Source organism: Chanos chanos, chromosome 7 (assembly GCF_902362185.1).
Source record: "Chanos chanos chromosome 7, fChaCha1.1, whole genome shotgun sequence".
NCBI classification, from domain to species: Eukaryota; Metazoa; Chordata; class Actinopteri; order Gonorynchiformes; family Chanidae; genus Chanos; species Chanos chanos.
Genome location: NC_044501.1, coordinates 42,938,739 through 42,946,238, shown reverse-complemented (window position 1 = coordinate 42,946,238; position 7,500 = coordinate 42,938,739). Strand labels below are relative to the sequence as shown.

The following is a 7,500-nucleotide window of genomic DNA, read 5'->3' as shown; positions in this document are numbered from 1 at the left end:
AAGATTCTTTTTTTTTTCTTTATTACTGACAAAAAAGGAAGACACTATGTTAAACATTTGAAATGATAAAATTCCTATTAAAAGAGAAACAATAGTGATGTTATACTGACCAGACTGCAGTGTCATATTTCCTGTCTCCACTCCTCCCCCTGTCTGGTTCTGATCCTGGTTTGAAATCTGACTGCTGCTGTTCTGATTGGTGCTGTTTTTACTTCTATAGAGAGACAAAGATCACTAACATGCACAGCAGTTAATTACAGGTGTATAGTGTAAGGAAAGTTCATGCAGAATCGTATACTTACAAGCATATATGGTTGAAGCAGTAACCTTGAATGAAATGTGAAAGAAATGTGAATTATTATATACATTAAAAGCAATTATTGACTTAAATTGTTATTGTTATTCTACATTTCCTCACATGAGTGGGTAAGCATGTAGAGAAAACACATTGAAATGACCTGATTTTAAAGCATTAAGGCATGAGAAAATATTTTTACAATTGGATGTAAAAAGTGCAGGTACCATCTCTTTTTTTCGAGCAATAAAGCAGGATAAGTAGAATGATGAACACAAAGGCAACACCCAGTCCCACCACCACTAATACTGTTACAGCAGAGGATCCACCACCTGAAACTGAGTCTGTTCACACACACACACACACACACACACACACACACACACACACTAGTTATATACCTACACTATTTCAGTATCATATTGGAGTTAGGAACAGATTAAAAAATATTACGATCTCACATCTGACAGTGACTGTAACAGTGATCCAGCTCTTTGGTGACTCTCCTCTCTTTGGTTGTTTACACCAATAGAGACCCTCATCTGACTTTGAGACAGTAGGGATGGTCATCTCTCCTGTAGTCTGATTCTGGAAGACTAATCCATCTTTATAGAAATCAGCTCTGAGGTCTGAGGGGTCATATCGATATCTACAGCGCAGAGTCAAAGTGTCTCCCTCAGTAACAGGATGGACAGGACTCTCCAGGATTACATCACCATCTATGGAACAGAGCAAACATTAATGATTTTAATATAGATAATATTAATATATTACAATATTACAATAATGCTTTCAATATGGACACTTCATAACCATTTTAAAAGTTACATCATCTCTGGGGTAATAGTTTTATGAGGTCTGAATGTGTGTGTGTGCGTGTGTGGCGGGGGTGGGGGGGGGGGGGGGGGGGGGGGGGGGGGGGGTTATCCGACATTACGTGAAACAAGCATTAATAAAATGATTTGTTACACATGTTCTTACAGAAAGGACTTTAGTCACAAAGTGGTGGGCGCTATACGACATTACGTGGAACAAACTGTAACTTCCCTTAGTGTTGGTCGAAATAAATGAAAGAAACCTAGCCTTTTGTTGTTTTTTTTTTCCTGCCATACCGTACTTGTACTGAACCGTGATGTCCAAACCGTGGTGTGAAACTGAACCGTGGCTTCTGTGTACCATTACACTCCTAATAACCACTAATTACAAAACACTGTTAGTTATCTCTAATGAGGACAAATCATTTTTCACAGGTATGTTTTAAATATGACTGTTGAGACTCACTGATCACGGTTATGTTGAGAGGATTACTGTTCCCTCCAGAGTCAGACTGACACCAGTACACTCCACTGTCTAATGACTGGAGGGAGCTGATGCTACATGTAGATCCTGTTACTGATCCCCAGTCTGATGAACAGTCTGACACCTCTCCATTATCTGTGTATCGTCTCACTGTCCATCCAGTAGAGTCACTCTGTACCTCACAGCTCAGTGAGAGAGAATCGGATGTAAAGTGTTGAGTTCTGTTGGGACTGATGATCAGAGAGGCTGGAGGGGAGAGACCTGATGTATAAAACAGAAACAAAAATGAACATGTGATATTCTGAATCACACATTTGATTAAAAGACAAGAAACCAACCAACAAAAAGAAAAAAACAAACAGAACAAACAAACAAACAGAAAAAAGAGACAATCACAGAACTGACAACAAAGTAGAGCCAGTCAGTCAATCAATCAGTCAGCCATTCAATCAATCAGTTGACTCACCAGTGACCCACAGTGGCTGTGTTGTGCTGTACTCTGAGTAATAGACTGGGTTTCCTCTCTGTGCTCTGCACACATAAACTCCTGTGTGTTTAAGAGCAGCAGGGCTGAGAGTGTAGGAGCCTCCAGCTCCTCTGCTGCTGTCTGAGAGGAGTTCTACAGAGTTAGAATGAACCCTGAGTAACCCAGATCTGTAGGGAATGACTCTGTACCAGAAGAATGTCCAGCCTGTAGAGGAGTCTTTAACCTCACAGCTCAGAGTCACTGAGTCTCCTTCAGTCAACCACATCTTTGGAGAGGCACTCACAACTGACTGGGCTTTGTCTTTTAGAGTAGAGAAAAAAATAATTACAGTATGTCCTATAATAAGTAAATGTATTGTGTTCAGCTGACACTGCAAACACTGTATTATCTCCTATGAACATGAACATTAACAATGTTGCTTAATTTCCTCTAACCTCACACACTCACCTAATGACACAGTCAGTGCTACAGCATCACTCATTTCTGAGTTCTGTGAGTCTCTTCTGTGTTTTCCTCTACAGGTGTATTCACCACTATCGGACTCAGAAACGGGGCTGATTATGTATTCCTGATCTTCACTGACAGGACTGAGTGAAGAACTCTTCTTATACCAGCTGTATTCCCAGTCAGTGTCTCTCTCTCCCTGTATTTGACATCTGAGAGTGACAGTCTCTCCTCTGAATGTCTGTTTATCAGACTGTAGGATCACAACAGCCTTTGGTCTCACTGTAGAATAAAATACATACCACACTAATGTAAAGCACACAAATATAAAACAAACTCTGAACAGAGAGTGACACATCTAAACTCTACAGAGACAATAAAACTCAAACTCAGTATATTCCCGAAATACATCATATCCATGTCCATATAACTGAGTGGAAATATTCACCTGTAACAATTACCCAGACTGCATCACTGTATTGTGTGTAGTAGACTGGGTTTCCTCTTCCAGCTCTGCACCAGTACTGTCCTCCATCAGAGTCTGTAACAGAACTGATTGTGTAGGACTCTTTATCAGTGTGTGTCAGTGCTGAAGAGTCCTGTGTGTGTCTGTACCAGTAAAACACCCATCCTGTGGACTGGTCCAGTTTACAGCTCAGAGTAACTGAGTTTCCTCTCAGTACTGCTCCTTTGAGACTGGAGGTGAGTTGAGGTTTTGGTTTTGATCCTGTAGGAGAATAATGAATAGTTCAGACTCTACACTGTGAGAAATATCATACTGTCCTTTAAGTCTGTATCACATTTAATCACTCACCTCTCACAGTCAGAGTGAACAGTGTTGCTTCTCTGTGAGGATGTAGGATCTGTCATCACTCTCTCCCTGACACCAGTACTGATCCTGGTCAGTTACAGCAGCTGCTCTGATGGTCAATGTGTCTCCAGTTATAGTGGAACCGTTAGACTGAGACACTGCAGTCTGAGTGCTGCCTTTATACCACTTATATCTCCAGTTCCTCCCAGACCTTATCACACACTTCAGACTGACTGTCTCTCCAGTGTACACAGGACTCTCTGGTTTTACAGTCAGTGTAGCTGTGTGTAAATCTGTATAAAAGTAGAGAAGTGGGAAACCTGTACAGACTGTTTCCAACATATCCACTGCAAACATTCATTATCATAATATAACTGGCAGGTATTGCAGGTGTTTTTTTTTTGTTTGTTTGTTTGTTTTGTTTTGTTTTTGTTTTTTTTGTTTGTTTTTTTCTTTGCCGGTATGTACACTGGGAAAAGGAACACAAACTCTAGACACGTGACAAAAGTCACTGGACTGCGAATAAAACTCAATATAAGAGAGAGTTTTGCCAGACGTCTCTGTAGCTCATATAGAGGTGTGATTACTTATTTATCTTGTTGTTGTTGTTCGTGTTTTCTTTCCGCTTATATTCTAGAACATACACAACTATAACACGAAGTATGATATTCAGGATAAAAGACATTTCCTTAAAGCCTTTATGTATAGTTTTTACATGCTATGTTCATGTTTAAGTGTGTTTTAGTTGGCTGTGTCGGCAGTATGCTAAATGATGCCAGTCCATCACAGATATAACACACATGTCAGAGTAACACACACTTTACTCACCTCTAACAGTGAGAATGACAGGACTGCCTAGCTGTGAGGATGTGGGTCTGTTGTCTCTCTCTCCCTCACACCAGTACTGACCCTCATCAGATTCAACAGCTCCTCTGATGATCAGTGTGTCTCCATTTACAGTGTGATGTTCAGATGTAGACAATCTAATGAGAGAACTGCCTTTATACCACTTATATCTCCATCCACTTTCAGTCTTTATCTCACACTTCAGAGTGACTGTCTCTCCAGTGTACACAGTGGTCTCTGGTTTTACTGTCAGCGTAGCTGATGGTAAGTCTGTGCCAATGATGAAAAATGTTAGAAAAATACTTCACATGCAACATATGAAACTCACTCACTGTTATCGCTCAGAAATACAGTATGAGTATTTGTCTGTAAAATATTAACCATAAAATCATGCTCTATTTCTATGTCACACATCAATAGTTTTGAATGGAGGCATTTAGTATTTCCTGTTTTTGCTTAAAGTCATGTTGGTGAAGTTAAAATTTGATTTGTCTAATAACATTTAATATTACAATATTAAAACTCAGAGTCTATGCTGCATATGAGACAGATTTGGATTCATCACTTACTGACTTACAATGTGTTCTTATAATTTATGTCAGGGCTAAATATTTGTTGATGATTGTTATTACATAAAACTGATTGGTTATTATGATTGTTTTTAGGCATCTGGAATTTCCTTTCATGAGTTACACACCTGCCAATGACTCACATCTAAACATATGATTTATAAAACAGTAGAGACAAGAGGTCTTGAGTCTCTGTACTAAAAAAACACACAGCCTGCACTGTGAAATCAGTCACTCAAAGTTACATTAGTTTGTTCTGATCATTTAAGAGCCTGTCTAAATCATTTCACAGTGCATATTAATATATGTAATGATTTTATTCTGATACAACAGTAAATGAAGAAACACTGATGATACCAGAGATGATCACTTACCTGTCACAGTGAGAGTCACACGATCGCTCCAGTCAGAGATGTCATTGCTATATAGACGTGCTATACATGCATAAATGCCACTGTGAGATGTTTTTACAGGACCGATTGTAAATTTATTGTCTGTGTCTTTGTAATCTGAGTTCGCATCATCGTCTTTACGCCAGATATACGTCAAGTCAATGTAATTTGCTCCAGGAATTTCACATTTGAGTGTCACTGTCTCTCCACTGAATATCTGAGTCCACTGAGGATGCAGAGTCAGTAAAGGTTTGAGTTTTTCTGCAGGAACCAGATAAAAAAATGCAATTCCAGAATTTTATGAGCACAAAGATGCTTAACTAACATGGATGCTGTAATGAAACCGTCTTAGTAGGAAAAACACAGCTCACATCATATGCTTGCTAAACAATGGTACTGTCTGTATCTGATAATGATGATTCTGAATTATTTTTATTACCTTGAGTTTGTCCAGAGTAGAAGAGTGAACTCAGCACTAAAACACAGACAGAGACACTTAGAACACAGCAGATACATTTGACCTTTAATTACACTGTCTTATCTCTATATGATACTGAATAGATTCATTATAACTACACTGTCTTATCTCTGTATGATACTGATTAGATTCATTATAACTACGCTGTCATGTCTCTATATGATTCAGGCGTTTTTTTTTTCTTCCTCTGATCATGGTCAAGTAAACCTTGTGTAAATATGATTTAATATTTAATATTTAACACAAATATCCAGTCCTGAAACAGTCATTAAAAAGATGCTCTGAAAATTCTGCTCAATTCTGTCATTACAATATTTAATAGACTTGACCAATGGACAAAGCAACATCATCAGAACAACACATCGATGAATCTTTTTGGAATACATTTGTAGTTCACAACTCCATGTCTTTTAGTGTGAATATTTACATTCATCAATACAAATTTTTGAATGTGCTATTCATTCAACTATTGCTTTATATGCAATCCTCAGTGTGCTTTTCTGTATGGAATCCTATAACTATTTAATCCTTCACTCCACAGTTCTGCTAATAGAAAATATTAGAGAACTTTTAGACGCTGTTTATGGAAATACATGCAATATAGATTATAACAACAAATGCTTTTGCACATCTCACAATTAATTAGACAGATTTCTGTCGCAATTAATGTAAGTAAAATGGATAACATTACTAACAAATTTGATGCAGTATTTTGCTACAGTCAGCAGAGACTAGCACTGATTTTCACTTTAAGGTGAGGTTAATTCTATATACACATTAGGTAGAGATTAACACTTCCATATGGACCATCTAAATGTAAAGGGATATTTTGGAAACACAGTACCCAACAGCTGCATAAGCACTACCTGAATGAAGAGTAAATAGAGCAGAACATTCTTTTTTTTTTGTTTTGTGTTTACGGCAGTGACTCCACTTTCTAAGGGCTAAGGCAGTGGCCTTTACAGGGACTTTGGTTGTGAAGCACTTTACTTGACCGCACGCCCCCTTGCTTACGTAGAACAAAGTGAAAATTGAACTGCAGACATCATACTCTCTTTCACCCACCCACACACACACACAAACACACACAAACACACACGCACTCACTCACTCACACACGCACACACATACACACACACACACACATGGATGGATCATCACTAAGAGCACATTTGGTCATGTTATGGGATGATCTCCCTGACAGGGCACATGCCTTTATATATCACTAATACATAACCTTTCTTTGTGTATATTCACTTTTCAATACGTGCTAATATTAGTTATGTCTCTGCCTACAGGGCCATGAACCCAGGGGTGTAGCATTGACTTCTACACACATACAGTCCCATGTGTACTTAAGTTGTACACTGACTGGTGAAAACCAACAGTGACTGATTTTGTATGTATCAGAGGACTCATACATGATTCTACATCTTTCTAGATTGGTACAGGGGTCAGGCAAACATAGAGAATTGAGACAGTGCAGGGTATTAGACACATTAAACTGGGAGAAAACAGAGTAAAATCCTAAAGCAGAAGATGATTTGTTAAGTGTCTTTAACAGCGCAGAAATGAGAACATGCAGTTTTCTCTGATAAACCTTCTAACACCACCACACATTTTGTTGAATATGTCAGTCTGAACAGGGAGAAAAAGGAGTGTCTGACATGTTCTGATCAGATCTGGGTCAGAGGAACCAAAGTAAATCATGGTATTGTTTACTCACAATGGAGACTGTTCACTTAAGAACATTAATGCACTTACTGATTACATACATTTATCACTAAAACATATAGAAAACAACAGTAACTCACCACACCACTGAGTCTCATCAAAAAGGTGAAAAGTTTATAGCTCTTAAATTGGCTTCAACTATGTG

At 38.4% G+C, this 7,500-nt stretch overlaps 1 pseudogene; it reads right to left on the bottom strand.

The window, feature by feature from the left end:
• Nucleotides 1–7,500, bottom strand: part of LOC115816405 (sialoadhesin-like) — a 185,235-nt pseudogene that overhangs the window by 1,697 nt on the left and 176,038 nt on the right.